Source organism: Corvus moneduloides, chromosome 31, assembly GCF_009650955.1.
Source record: "Corvus moneduloides isolate bCorMon1 chromosome 31, bCorMon1.pri, whole genome shotgun sequence".
Lineage (NCBI taxonomy): Eukaryota > Metazoa > Chordata > Aves > Passeriformes > Corvidae > Corvus > Corvus moneduloides.
In genome coordinates, this window is record NC_045506.1 from 199,158 (window position 1) to 214,657 (window position 15,500).

Consider the following 15,500-nt stretch of genomic DNA (forward strand, 5'->3'; position numbering starts at 1 on the left):
CCAGCACAGGGGGGCTCTTTCCTCCTTGGATCTCTCTGGGCTGTGTTTGCAGCCCCTCCTCGTGCGGCATCTCCGGGGCTTTTCCTCCTCCTCCATCTGGCCACGCCTTGGGAATGACAAATCCTGGTTTGGAGGGAAAAACAAGGGGTGAGAACTTTGTGCTGGGGGTTCCTCCTGCCCAAGTCCATCACCGGGCATCTTGTGTCTGTAAATACCACCAAAACACCAAGATTCAGTCCAAAGGTGCCCCAAACATCAACACACAACCCCAAAACTCCCAAAACATCAAGATTCAGACAAAACCCACTTGGCGCTCCCCCTCTCCCACCTCCCCAAATTCCCCTCGCGGGGGGCGCCAAGGCCGGGCCACACGGGGGCTCCAGCTGGGGAGCGCCGGGCGCTGCGGCTCTGCCTGGCAACTGCTGAGTCACCAGCGCCGCGCCTTCTGATTGGCTGAGCGCTGCCTGAGGGCCGCGCCTGCACCAAGGGGGGACACCCTGCTCCAGGGGGGATGGCCCGAAAACCGGGCACCCCCAGCGAACGAACAACAGCAACGCCTCCCTACAAACACATGCTCTCAATCTGCTCGGACACAGCCACACCGACTTGGACACAAGCAAGTGACACCACAAACCATCAGCTCCACAAAATGGCACTGACTGACACACACTGCTGCTCAGCCAAGCTCCTGCTCAATTCCTCAACTTCCAGAACAACAACAAAGCCGGAACACAACCATAGACGTCATGTCCCAAACAAAAGGGGACAATGTTGAGGCAGTTTACACATTCTCCCAGAGCTAATTAAGGACATGGACACCCAGCAGGGGTAAAAAGGGAAGTTGAGAAGGGGTCTCAGCAACAGGGGACGGATGGTGTTGGTGTGCTGGGAAGGGATTGGTTGAAGGGAGTGTGCAGGAATATGGTTAAGGCAAACAGCAGCAGGAGGAATCTATGTGGTAAGAAAGGAAAAGGAAGATGGAAATGGGAGAAGGAGAGAAATAGTGATGACTGGGATGTTTTTCAGCACCGTCTGACCCTCACAATTTGCCAGCTGATCCAGATCTGTTGGATCTCCACTTTCCAGGACAGAAAAAAAAAGAAGTTCAGGATTTCAGGGTGTTTCTCTGTGGTGGGGAGCAGCAGGACAGGGCAGCACGGGCTGGGGCCTGTGGGGAGCTGCGGGGCCGGGCCGGGGCTGTGGGGCAGCCGGGGCTCAGCGCCGGGCACTGCCTGACCCCAACACCCCCCGGGCAGGGCCGGCACTGGCCCCCGGCCCCCAGGAGGCTGCAGGATGTGGAAGGATCAGGATTTTCTTTCATCGATCTTGTTTGGGCCACTGGAGAAACGAATGATTGTGTAGAAAGCTCAGCAGCTGTCAGAGGATGAGCACCCACAGGCACTGAGGGGGCTGCAGGAGAGGCACAAGAAGCCCCTGCAGCACTTGGCCAGAAAGGCTCAGCAGGGGAATGCAAGAAGGGATGAGCAAAAGGCCAAGGTGAAGGCAAAGGCCATGGCAGAGTTTCTACAGCCCCCCAGGGATGAACCGCAGGGCCCAAGGGGGCCCCAGCACCCAGGGGACGGCGGCGGCCACAAGCACCTGGCACAGGCATTGCCCTCCTCGGCACGGCAGAGCCCACCCAAACAGCCCCTGCCAAGGAATCAGGGCTCCAGCTGCAGGCAACAAGGACACTGCAAGCACAGACAGCAGCACCCTCAGCACCAGCAAGTCCAGCCCTGATGGACATGGATTGTCAGGGCTCTCAGAGCTCCCAGCACACCAGGGACCCACCGCACCAGAGCCCTTGAGAACATTCAGGGCGCCTCTGGATCGAGACGAGGCCGCTCCTGATGGACACAGGGGCCTCTCGATCCACTCCGAATCTGAGACCTAAGGGGGGAAATTGTCAAGAAGTTCGTTGATTATTCAGGCAATAAGTGGGAAAGATGAGCAGGGGTGTTTTATTCAACCACTATCAGTAGATGTGGGAGATGGGTTTGAAATGCATCGATTTCTGTTTGTTCCTAATTGTGATTGTAATTCACTGGGAAGGGATTTGGTGGCTGAAGTGGGAATGCAAATTCATATTGTCAAAGGAGATACAGAGGCTAATGCTGCTGTACCTTGGTGTCAAATGTCTGTGAAGGCCTCTGCTGAAGGAAACCCAGAAGTGTGGGCAGCCCCAGGGAAATAGGTGAAAGGAATGAGGGACTTGTCTTTATAAATAAGCTGTGGGCCTGCTGGAAGATAAAACTAGTACTGAGAGATAAAAGAAACAATGGGAAGGATTCCACTGACTGATGAATGGAAAGAAAGAGATTTGTCTTGACAGATAAACTATAGGTCTGCTGATAAATGAAATTGGATATTGAGAGATGAACGAAACAATGGGAAGAACCATAAATTCCATAAGAATTAAAATAAAAGTGGGGGTATACATTAGAAGGGAACCTTAGGTATTAGGCATTCCGGGAAGTCTGTACCTCTCGAGCACCTCAGCCAATGGGTAAAGAGAGAGGGAAATGTGGTTGGGAAATTGGGATAAATAGGAGCTGCATCCCCTAAATATTTGAGAGACCCCAGGGGAATGCCCCATGGCCTCTCCTTTTATTACAATAAAGTAACAGGACTCCTCTGTTTCCTTTTTGGACATAAACCTCTGGTGTTTGTGGATTAATTTTCCTGACAAGCTGGGGGTTCTCATCCAGGATATTTCCACCATCCAGGGCCGGTGGGCAGCGAGCGGAGCTGAAAGTGCCCCACCCAGTTTGGGTGATCAGCTCCCCTTGGTGGCGGCCGGCACCGGGCGATCGATTGGGTTCCTTAGAATGTCCAGGAGACAGACGAGTGGCTGACCAGGGGGGTCCGTGAAGAGTCCACAGGGAAGGACCCCTGAAAATCTCACCGGTGAGTACAATGGGATCATCAGGGAGCAAACCTGGGAGGGCACCCGTGGAGGGTAGCACAGGTAAAGCAAGGCACCCATGGAGGGTAGCAAAGGTAAAGCTGGGAAGGGGCCCTGGCAAAAGGGATGATGATCCCAAAATATCCAAAGAATCCCTTGGAAGAACGTGGACTTGGTTTACACATTCTGCCAGAGGTAATTAAGGACATAGATGCCCAGAAGGGCAGTAAGGGGAGTCAAGAAGGAGTCCTGACAAGAGGAGATGCACAAATAGGGTTAATATGGTTGAGGCAAGGAGCGGCAGGACCGGGAGCACGGGCTGGGGGCCTGTGGGGGCCGTGGGGCAGCTCGGGCTCAGCGCTGGGCAGTGCCTGACCCCACCAGCCCCGGGCAGGGCAGCAGTGACCGCCGGCCCCCAGGAGGCTGCGGGACGCCCCGGCCGCCTCTGGTGCTGCCGGCCGTGCCTGCCGGGAGCGCCGGAGAGGGAGGAGCTGTTTGGACACTGCGGCAGGACAGAGACCGGCTCTGGAATAAGGTGTGTGGTGGCGAGAGTGAGCACAAGGGAGGGAAGGAAGGGGTTACAGCCCGTCATTGAGTCCCTGCTAAAGGAAGGGCTTTTGGAGCCACGTCTATCTCCCTATAACACCCCTATCCTGCCGTTAAGAAACCAGATGGCACCGACAGAATGGTGCAGGATTTAAGAATAATAAATGAAACTGTCAAACCAAGGCATCCCACGGTTCCAGATCCCTACACCATCCTGCATCAGATCCCTTCTTCACATCAGTATTATTCCATACTGGATTTGAAGGATGCTTTCTGGGGGTGTCCGATTACAGAGGACAGTAAACAGTATTTTGCCTTTGAGTGGGAACAGGAAGAAGGAGGCAAAATGGTAAAACAACAATTGACATGGATAGTCCTCCGCAGGGACATACAGAGTCACCGGTTTTGTTTGGGCAAGACTTGCAGAAAATAGTAAGAGAGTTTACTCCACCCTCGGGAGTTAGGCTGTTGCAGTAGATGGATAATTTGCTTTCATCAGGGGAACAGGAAAAGGTGGTTGGAGAAGCTACTGTGAAGCTCCTTAATTTTCTTGCTAAAAAGGGACTTAGAGTGTTTGAAAAGGAGTCGCAGTTGGTAGGAAAAAAAGGTTAAATATTTGGGACACGTTTTGACTGGAGGGTTACAGTGTATTGATCCAGAAAGAACACAAGGAATTTTACAAGTACCATTACCCCAGACAAAAACGGCAGTTTTTAGGGTTGGTGGGGTACTGCAGAGCATGGATTGAGGATTGTTCTGTTTTGGCCAGACCTTTATATGACTTCTTAACCCAAGACAGACCTAATGTCGTGGTATGGACACCAGAAGGAGAGCAAAGCTTTAGGAAATTGAAAGACAAATTGGTTAATGCCCCAGGCTTAGCTCTTCCAGACTCAGAAAAGGAATTTGAGCTATACATGGATGTTAACCAGGGCCACGTTAAAGGAATTTTGGTGCAAGGAGGGGGAACACGGCAGCCTGTTTATTTTTCTAAGCTGTCAGACCCCGTGGCCAGAGGCTGCCCCATTGTCTGCAGAACCGAGCAGCCACAGCTCTGATGGTAACTGAGGCCCCAAAGCTGACAGGGGGAGGGTATCTGATTGTTCAAGTTTCACATCAGGTTAAAGTTTTGTTAACCAAGAGAGCCTCTAAGTGGATGAGCAGTGCTCGGTTATTTCAGTGTGAATCTTCTTTAATGGAACAGGAGGATTTAGAATTGAAAAGTGGGGAAGGGTTTAACCCAGCCTCTTGTCTGAACAGCCCTGAAGAGGGGGCCAGGAAGAAACCCACGACTGCATTCAGGTGACAGAGCTCCAGACCCGGGCTAGAGGAGACTTATGGTGCACTCCCTGGCCTGAGGGAGAAAATGCGTTTATTGATGGCTCTTCAAGGGTGGTAGAAGGGAAGCGAGTAGCAGGACACGCTGTCGTTAATGGACGGGAATTAAAGGAAGGGGGGAGGTTACCGCCCACACGGTCAGCTCAGACAGCGGAGCTGTGTGCGCTTGTGAGAGCCTGTGAATTGTACCGGGACAAGAGAGTGAATGTTTGTACTGATTCTCAACAGGCATATGGGGTGATACGTGCATTTGGGAAACTGTGGGAAGAAAGAGGTTTATTAACCTGCAGGGGAAAAACGTTCGCTCATGAGAGCTTCATCTCTCGCCTATTGGAGGTGGTGAATTTACCAAAAAGGTGGCAATTCTACACGTCAGGGGACACCAGGCAGGGTGCTCAGGGGAGGCAAGAGGGAACCGACTGGCTGATGAGGAGGCTCGGAAAGCTGCACTGTTGCCAGAGATCGCTGAGATCCTCCCCTTGCTCCCAGTAACTGCACCACTGCCAGAGGAACTGTCTCTTTCACCAGAGGAGCTTGAGATAATTAAAAAGAGTGGGGCAGAGGAAGGGGGGGATAATTGGTTTATTGGGATGGTAAACAGTGGATACCAAAAGCTCTGGCCTTACAGTTATTAAAACAACTCCATGAAGGGATCCATTGGGGCTGCCGAGGACTGGCAGAAGCCTTCCTCAAAATGTACACTGCTGTGGGTCTTCTTACTCTGGCAAAGTGAGCTATTGAGGGGTGTTCGATTTGTGCTAAAACAAATCACAGGGTCATAAAGAAAATTGCCAGGGGAGGGAGGCCTTGGGCTGTACGTCCCTTCCAGAGATGCCAGGTGAATTTTACTGAAATGCCCCAAGCAGGAAGGTTTAAATATCTTCTGGGGTGGCCAGAAGCATTTCCAGCCGTTTCAGCAACTACAGGATCAGTTATTAAAGTATGTTTGGAACAAATAATTTCAAGATATGGGATTGTGGAAGCAACAGACTCTGATACAGGAACTCATTTTACAGGAAAAATTCTTCAAGGGGTTCTGGCTGCTTTAGAAATACAGTGGAACCTCCAAACCCCCTGGCACTCCCAGAGCTCGGGCTGGGTTGAAAGGATGAATGGAGAAATAAAAAAACATCTTCTGAAGCTGGTGATAGAAACTAAGATGCCACAGGTAGGGCTCTTGCCATTGGCTTTAGCAAGAATAAGGGCAAGACCCAGGGGAGATACTCAATTATCTCCCTTTGAATTGATGTATGGAAGTCCTTACCCTTGTAATTCTCAGCCCAGTGGGAGGGTAGTGTTATGAATGTCTTGTGATGTTGGCTTTTCACATGTTACATAATTGTTATGAATGTATTGTGATGTTGGGTTTTTTTTCATGTTCCTTAATGTTAGAAAAACTTTACCTAGGTTCTGTAACGTAATACATGATATAGTATGTCTATTGTTTATGTAGTCAATTTAGAAAAGATAGGCAGAGAAAACCTTCACGTTCCTAGAGAATCTTATCAGGGAAGAAGAAGACCCGAAACCAGAGAGAAGAATTTATGGAGGGAGCAGAGACAGAATGGAGCCAAGGAGGAAGATAAGGCTGATGGGACGATACACAGAAACTCCAAAGAATTTATGAATCATGCATGATGGTGATGAATATGCAATAAGAGATGTACTTTTAAAGACGATCTTTTGGATGTAGAGGTGTGCCTTTGGCTCTGCCAAAGCACCTGGCCATAATACCCTTTTTGCTACTGTCTCCTAATTGTCCCTTTTATTAAACTTTCCTTTCTCACAATTCCCCGTACGGGGAAAAGGCCTCACCTCTGAGATCTCCCAGGGAACCCAGAGCGGGGGGGCACCCCCACCTGCTTTTGGCAGCCTCGCTTTGTGTTTCCCGGCAGGGTCAGGGGGTTTGCAGGTCAAACACCCGGAGGGCAAGAGAGGAGACAAAGAAAAAAAAAAGGAAAGGCTCCCTAAGATACCGCGGTAACTATACACGTAAAATCTTGTGCACGAAGACTCCGAGAAAGGGGAGTATTTTTTCTTTCCTCTTTTTTTGGGGGGATATGGGGGATGAAAGTGTGTGCATGAGACGCGGGCTGGTTACCCCAGAGCTGCGAAGCGAGTGTGGAGCCTCTGAGGCTGCGGCTCTGCTCTGCCGCGAGGGAAGCAGTCAGTAAAGAGGCGAAGCCAAAGACAAAAGGAGTGAGAGAACCCCCGGTGTAACTGGGACTGGGTTTCAGGGGAGGGATTGGACTCTTTGAAGGAGGGGAGTCAAGAGTTTCCTAGTATTGGATCAGAGAAATTTAGGGTTTAAGACTGCCGGATTGAGGGTTCAAAAGTCAAGAAATCCGGGCTTAATTCTGCTAAATTGAGGATTAGTTCCAAGACATTTCGGTTTTGAGACTGCTGGATTAAGGGTTAAAAATTAAAGAAATCCAGGCTTAATTCTGCCAAATTGAGGATTACTCCAAGAAACCTGGAACTTTGGGCCCAGGGGTGAATATTGGCCAACAATTTGAAATTAAAAGGTACCTTAATCTTGTGTGGTTGTGACTGATAGCGCTTGAGAAAGAGAAATTGGAACAATAAAAAGGAGTGAGTGAGAATGAATGAAAATGTATGCGATAGAAATGTTAAACCTTGAAATATAACTTTATTTTCTGGAGGGAGGCATATTTTATTAAGAGAAGGGAACTTTTGTATTCTAGGAGAAGAAAGGGGAAAGAGGTGGTGGGGTTTGAATAGTTGTTTTGTTGGTTTTTATTAAAAAGGTGGGAAACAAAGGCCTGGGAAAGATAGATAAGATTCTGAGAAAATGGGACATAAAACTAGTAAGCAAGAGTCAGGCAAAAGAAAAAAGGGAATAGAGGTGTGCCAGTGGAGATATCCCAGGAAAGCCCTCTGGGAGTTATGTTAGCTAACTGGAATAAAAACCCAAGTACAAAGAAAAAAAAAGCAAAGTCAAAATGATACAGTTTTGTATATTTGATTGGGCCGAGAAGGAAATAAGATCCGACCATGTTTTCTGGCCCAGACATGGCTCTTGAAGTCTGGATCTGTCAGGCTTTACAAGTATTTGTAAATTCAAAAGAACCCTTTAACACAGAAGAAAGCAAGTATGCTTCATGCTGGGTGGGAAACATAGGGCCTAAGGGGATAAGAATTTTTAAGTTGTCAGAGGCCCGAGAAAAGGAGAAAAGGGAAAACAAGAAAGAGAAGGGCTGGGAGCCCTTGGAAGCATCGCCCCCTCCATTCCCGCCTGCCTCGCCCCAAGCCCAGGCTCCTGTGGCGCCGCTCCCGGAGCCCGAGGTCCCGCCTGTGCCGGCTCTCAGGCACCGCCCGCGGCTCCACCGCTTGTCCCAGCGGCTGCAGCTCTGCCGGTGGCCCCGGTGTTCCCACCGCCCCCTCCAGCCCCTGCGGGTCCTGTGGGAGCCCAGCCCACCCCTTACGGTGTCCCTGTGCCTGTCCCTAGCCCGGGTATCCGCTCCGCGGCAGCCCAGCCCGCTGCTTTTGGACCCCCGCTTGCCCCTGCCCCGGTGGTGGCCCCAGTCCCGGCCCCGGTTCCGATGTCCGCGGCCGTTCCGCCGGCCCCTGCCCCCGCTGCGTTCTCTGCCGCGGCTCCATTGAACCCGGCTTCGGCCCCGCGGGCTGTGCTGGGCCCGCCGGCAGCTCAGAGTCCTGTCGCCGTGGCTGCTGCGGCCCCGTGCAGAGGCTCCACGCCAGACTCTGGGATCCGCCAGAAGAGCTGGTCCCCTTGCCAGTTCCAGTGGCACTTCCCGCCTTTGCCCCCCCACTCCTGGAGGAATCAGCCTCGGAGAGGATTCCCACCTCCTACCCCCGCCCCTCACCTGCCCCGTTCCCCTGGCAACGACCGCTTCTGCCGTTTCTCTTAAAAGAGAAGCAAAACACCAAAGTTCGAGCAGATCTCGAGGAACGAGCCCTTGCAGAAGGAAATAATAGATGTAGAGGGTTCTTCCAGATGTGTACAAGGAAAAAGAATGTCAGGGTAGGCTTTAGTTGATGGGGGGACTATGCACACTGGAACATTTAGCACACAAAAAGGGAAATATATATACTGATTCAAGGTACACTTTTGGAGGGGTGCACGCCTTTGGGAAAATCTGGGAAGAAAGGGGATTGCTTGGTTCAGAGGGAAAGGGGTTGATGCATGGGGGACTTGTTTTGGAGGTTTTAGAGGCATTGGAATTACCTGCAGAGACAGCTGTGGTACATATGGGGGAACACCGGGGGGGATGGCCTCAGAGATGGGAGGAGGGAGTTTGGCAGATCGGGGGCTGAGGATGCTGCAGAGAATGCGATAAAAAAGGGTCGTGTTAATTTTGACTTCAAAGAACGAAAAATTGGAGATTCCAAAATCCAGTGAAACAGAGGAGAAAGAATTAAGTAAGAGGGGAGGAAAGCCAAGATGAATGTGGAAAATGAAAACTTCCTGACGGAAGGCAGTTACTTCATAAGTCCCTCCCCAGGAAAATACTAGAAAACATGCATCAAAAACTCATTGGGGTACTAAAGCTTTCTGAGATCACTTTCTAAGGAATTATGGGTGCATTGGAATTGTGAGAAATGAGACAACTCTTAAAAAGATTAATTTATTGAAAACAGAAAAATTGAAAAATTACAGAAATCAGAAAAATATACAAATTTGGGATCCTATGGCTCGGTAGATGGTATGCCCCAGGAGCACAGGGATATGAAATCTTCTGGCTGAGACAGCACTAGACCTCAGGTAGAGAAAAAGAACTTGCAGTGCTGGGTTGACTTTAAAAAATTACTAAAAGCCCTTTAAAAGGGGTAAGGCTTTTAATGCCCAGCACCGATGTCTCCCACAGCTAGTCTGGAGAGAGCAAGACGGGAAGAGAGAAGAGAGCCCGCCTCTCGGCTTCGTCCTTTTTATAGTCTTTGCTCTGCCCCTAGTCCGCCCCCAGTCCGCCCACAGCCCGCCCCTTCAGTCCAAAGCGATTGGTGCTTTCCCTTTGATGGATCATCTCCGTCCACCAATGGCTCATCGTTGTCGGGGGGGGGGGGGTGGTATCAGTTTGAGATAAGGGAATACAATACTTTCATTAAAATTCAGGTATTCAGGTTGCCATGGGACTTGCCTGCAGAGTAATGGCCGTGGCTAAAAATAGCTGCTGGCTGTTAGACTGGGTGGGGTTTTGGCCTTGGAATCAAAATGCAAGTGAAACACCTACAAAAAGTATTAAAATACATCCAACACACCTCAAAACACTTGTAAAAGTATACAGTAAACACAGGAAAGGTAACTCTTATGGTGTACCAGTGGTTTGAAGCTTGAAAAGGGGCAAGTTTGTGATTTTTTACTGGGAAAAATTTTAACTGGGAAGGGTGCAACTCTATTAATAAACTACTTTAAACAAATGAAAACACTGATAATGGAACTGGATTTTTGTACCTGGGCTGATGGGTTAATTGTAACATTCAATTTAAAAATAATTAACTCAAAATTAATTACTTAAAGCACTTAATATGCAAAGACCAAGCACAAATAGGGATTTCATGTATGACAGAATTTATGGGTTGGCTAAACAAATAATGGAAAGATGTATGGTTTGCCAAAAAGTAAATAAAAAGGTGATAAGAAAAACAACTCCAGGAGGTCGTGAGTTGGCTCTCCGACCATTGCAAAGTATCCAAATGGACTTTACTGAACTCCCCCAAGTGCAGAGGTGGAAATTCTTGTTAGTAATAACAGACCATCTTACCCATTGGGTGGAAGCTGTTCCCAGTGTCAGAGCCACAGCCAATGTAGAATGTAAAACCCTCTTAGAACAAATTATTCCTAGGTATGGAACGATTTATAAGATAGACACACTGTACATCAAAAGTTTTACAGCAACTAACTCAAGCCTTGGGAATAAAGTGGGAACTACATACCCCATGGCACCCACAGAGTTCAAGATGGGTAGAGAGGATGAAACAAACTTTAAAGAGAACCTTAACTGAATTAATAATTGAAACTCAAATGTCATGGGTAAAATGCCAACCTCTGGCTTTATTGAGGGGTTGGACACAACCAGGTCAGACCTGAGAGTGTCAGCTTACTAAATGATGGTTGGTGTTGGAGAGGATGAAAGTTTGGTAAGAAAGTTTTGCAGATGTGTGGGCTCGGCTGAGAGATCTCTGAGTGTGGAGCCTGAGGATGGGACAGAAATGAAAGCAGGTTTTGATGTAGTGGAAGATGTTTTGCTGAAACATTGATCACTGAGTGAGTGAGAGGACAAAGGTTAGAGATGAGTTGGAAGGAGATTTTTGTGCTTAGGACAGAGGTATGTGACTGCAAAGACATGTTTTTCACTGGGTGGGTGTCAGGAAGAGCATAAGTAAACAGAAAACATGTTTTTGCCAGGAAGAGAGCTATCACAGGCAAACAAGGAATGTTCATGTGGCAGGAAGAAGAGAGGTCTGAAAGTGTTCCATTGTGAGCTTGAATTGTAGCTTGCTTGCTCTTGTGATTGGATGGTGGTGACTCTAGGGTTCTATAGTATATGTACAGTATGGTAGTGGTAGTAGCTAAGATAGACTATAGGCAAATGTAAAGGTGTTGTGTATGGTGCTTGTTGGTTGTTATGTCTTGGGATACTCAGCAAAGAAAGGTGTACAATGCTCTCTTGAACAGAAAGCGGCTTCAGTTATGCCTACAAGCTGTGGCTGACAGCTGTGGGGCTGGCTCTGAATACCCACCCCCTGAAATGCTGTAACTTCACCTATGCAATAAACAGCTTTCAAGAGAGCTGCCTGAAGTCCAGACATCCTTCATGAACCCTTTTCCTACAGTTTGGGTTACCCTTTTTTCTTTTGAACACCCAAAATGAAACTGCTACCTATGAATTAGGGGAGTGAGTGTTAAAGAATATGTCAACACAATTGCAAGGACCCTTGAAGATTTGCAGTTAAAAGGGATAATCCCTCAAACCACTCCTTTAGACTTTAAAATCCTTAATATCCATCCAGGGGAGTGGGTGTTAGTAAAAATATGGAAAGAGCAATCTTTAGCTCCACAAGGGAAAGGTCCTTTTCAGGTGCTACTGACAACTGAGGCAGTGATCCGGGTCAAGGAGCGAGGGTGGATCCACGCCAGCAGAATCAAAGCACCCGTGCAGGAACCTAAGGAGTGGACCAGAACATCTATGCCTGGTGATACCAAGGTAACTCTTAAGAGAGAACTGGGGGTTGATGCGCTGGGAAAACCCAAATGATTCAAGAGATACACCAAGAATCACACCTGACTGGGAAATAAGGCCAAGCTTATATCAGTGGTTTCAAGTATTGCCTGGACAAGTCCTGAGACACCTCTGATACCCTCCTTGGGGAGGAATACTTCCACTCCAAACAGGAGGATCAGGACTATTTAGGGCTGAGGGTTCTCATATTCTGGCCTTAGCCTGTGATTTATTCAAAAAGGAGGAGGAATTGCTACCTCCAAGAGTGCCATACCACATACCCTGTCTGATCCACCCCAATACTGGACATGCTAGCTGGGTTAACTGTAAATGTCTAGACTGTAAAAACTATTGCTATTGTAGTTCACAGAAACGACATTCATTGCATGAAGTGTCAAACGCCAAATCTATTCCCCATCCAGGTAGAGCAAAGAACAGCTGAAACAGTAACCCTGCTTTGTGGATGGGAATTACTAGTGCCTGTTGAATGGGAGATACCTGAGGAACGGCGGGAAGCTACAATTAAGAAGTGTCAAAAGCAATTTGCCTGGAAATTAGCAAAGAGGAAGTGACGAGGAAATAGAGGGCAAGACCGAATTGACCACTGTACTTGCCACCAAGAAGATCACATACCCCTGCTGTGGGTAGCAACCCCATAGGCACGGGAGGTGGAGGTATCAGCCATATCAGAGCTCTGTTATTCCTTTATCTGTCACTCCTCTTTTGTCTCTTCCCTCTGGGGATACCAACACAGCCATGCCATAGGTGCTACCAAAAGCTGTATATGGAAAACAGCGAGGTTCCTTTATCATTGTGCATACCCATGTCAGCAGTCACTGTTATAACCCATCCAAAATAGAAAACTGTATGCAAAATGAGAAAAAGTACTGGATTGTAGAAAACCTAGGAATGAGTGGTAGCAGGTAGGGAAGTAAATGTCCAAAAGGGGAAAGATGGATCCTTATTTTGGGATCCCAGGCATTTCAGAATTTTGGGAAAATATAAATCAGCAAAAATTTGATTACTGGAGGGCACCAGATGGCCTATTTTGGATATGTGGAAAAAGAGCATGTGCAAAGCTCCCCTCTCAGTGGAAAAGGAGTTGTACCCTGGGAATCATACACCCAGGATTCTTTCTTTTACCCAAGCCAGATGGAGATCAATTAGGAATACCAATGTATGAGGATCTAAAAAGAAATAAAAGAGAATTGATTAGAGAATCTCAAAAATGGAGAGACGAGGAATGGCCCGCTGAGTGCATAACTGAAACGTATGGGCCAGCCGGCTGGGCACCAGATGGGAGTTGGGGGTATAGAACCCCTGTCTATTTACTAAATCGACTCATAAGGCTTCAGGCTGTGGTGGAAGTTGTTTTGAATCATACCTCAGACGTACTAGATCTGTTAGCCTAACAACATTCTCAGATGCGGGCCTTCATATACCAGAACCGACTTGCATTACACTATTTGTTAGCTGAGGAAGGGGGAGTCTGTGGGAAGTTCAATGAATCAGAATGGTGCATAGAAATTGATGACTACGGAGAGACCATCAGGGACCTCGCAGCTGAGATCAAAAAGGTGACACATGTTCCAGTCCAAAAATGGAATTCCATCTTATAAGCGTCTTGGTGGGAACAATTATTTGATGGCGCATGGTGGAAGAAAGCAGCATTTTTCACACTTTGTTCAGTGGCTGGGGTGATATTCATACCCTGCATGATACCATGTTTTATTAGATTAATACGCTCGGTAGTACAAGGTATGCAAATAGCTGCAAAGCCCATAGACCCGGGACTAGCTGCTGGAAGATTAGGCAAAAACAATAAGATCTCAGAAATCATGGAATTAAGAGAGGAAGAAGCAGACAGTAAAGTTGCCGAGGTCCTGATAAGGTTTGAGGAACAGATAAAGGAAGAAGAGCTAGAGTTACAGGGAGAATTAAATGGCTATGAATAAAAGGCAGTTTTTGTTTGAGTATTTCTATTTTTATATTTGTAGTAAATCTGTGAAGATAGTATTTCTATTTTTATAAAATTCTAAAACTTGTGGTGACAAAAATGGGAAAAAGGGTAGCACAAATTAATGTTTCCATGTAAAGGGGGGGGGAATTGTTATAAATGAAGTCTGTAATTCGTGGTGTTATGTATAAAAATGAACTGTAATAAAACTATACAAAGCCAGAGTTTCAAACCCCCCCACCAGCCTGGCTGAGAGGAAAATTTTACAACACTAGAGCAGTTGAAAAGGAAGTTCTTTCATCACAGATGTAATCAATAGGTGATGATTCCACCCCAGGTGGGGTTGGATCTTATCACCGGGACATTAACACTATGATTACTTGATCGCTATCTTCTGATATCTACATCTCAGCTGATAAGGAATTGGACATTCTGGAAACTAAGAATAACTGTTCCAGGAACCAGAGATGGACCATTCATCATCCAAGATGGACAATTCATCAGACCCAGGAAAGGCTTTGTGCAGTCCAACTTTAGGACAAGAGAACATCATGAATATGCTAAATTGCGAGAAGAACAGAATTAATTCGGACTCTGCCCAAGAACTGTATAAGAAGGAACCAGCTGAAGCGACATTTGTGAACTTGGGGATGTGACGCGATAGAGGTCAGATGTGTGTTCACCCAGCACCGACCCCGGGCTCGGGGCTGACCTTTTTCCGGTCATGGCTTTCTGTGTATCCGATCTTTCGGCCGCGGAATAAAATCTATTTCTTTATTAAATTTAATTTGGCTGAATTTGTTTATTTCACAAGGAAGACCCAGGAAGAACAGATTAAGGCATTTTTAAAGTTTGTAAAGAGAAGTACTGAGAAAATAAGAAGAGGAGGATTAAAAGGGAAAAAATGAACGTGTCTTTAGAAACAGATGCTGTGAATCCCATTGCAGATCAGGCCAGGGACTTGCAGATAAGCAAGTAACCGGAGAAGCCATAAATTTCAGATAATGTTAATAATTGACACGAACTGCTGCTCAGCCAAGGTCCTGCGAAATTCCCAAACTTCCAGAAGAAGAACAAAGACTTCACAGAGCCATGACTATCGGATGTTATACAAAGTGGGGGTGCACATTAAGGGGCACATGCAGCAGGCGGATCGGGAAGTCTGTACCTTCCAAGGACCTCAGCCACTGCGGAAAGGGACACGGAGATGCGGCCGGGCAAATCGGCATAAAAAGGAGGCTGCGTCCTCCAACACTTGGACAGACCCCACGGGAAATGCCCCGTGGCCTCTCCCTTTGTCCACGAATAAAGTTACTTTTACACGACTCCTCCGCCTCCTCTGGGGACACAAACCTCTGGCCACGGGAACTTTCCCGCACACTGCCGGCCACGGGGCAGCCACCTCTGTCCTACCCACAGCAGCCAGGACGAGCCAGCGCTGCTCCGGCACCGGCTCCTGCCGAGGCAGCAGCGGGAAGGAGACCGCGGGCAGCCGCTCCCGCAGCGCCCTCACGCCAGGGCGAACACGGCGCCCACACGGCACAACGAACCCGCC

The 15,500-nt window shown here is 48.0% G+C and overlaps 1 protein-coding gene and 1 pseudogene across 1 annotated transcript in view; both read right to left on the reverse strand.

Moving 5' to 3' along the window:
• LOC116436928 (zinc finger protein 436-like) overlaps window positions 1-15,500 on the reverse strand; it is a 337,104-nt gene that overhangs the window by 198,656 nt on the left and 122,948 nt on the right. The window lies entirely within an intron of this gene.
• The window catches only part of LOC116436945, a 29,322-nt pseudogene that overhangs the window by 1,463 nt on the left and 12,359 nt on the right, over window positions 1-15,500 (reverse strand).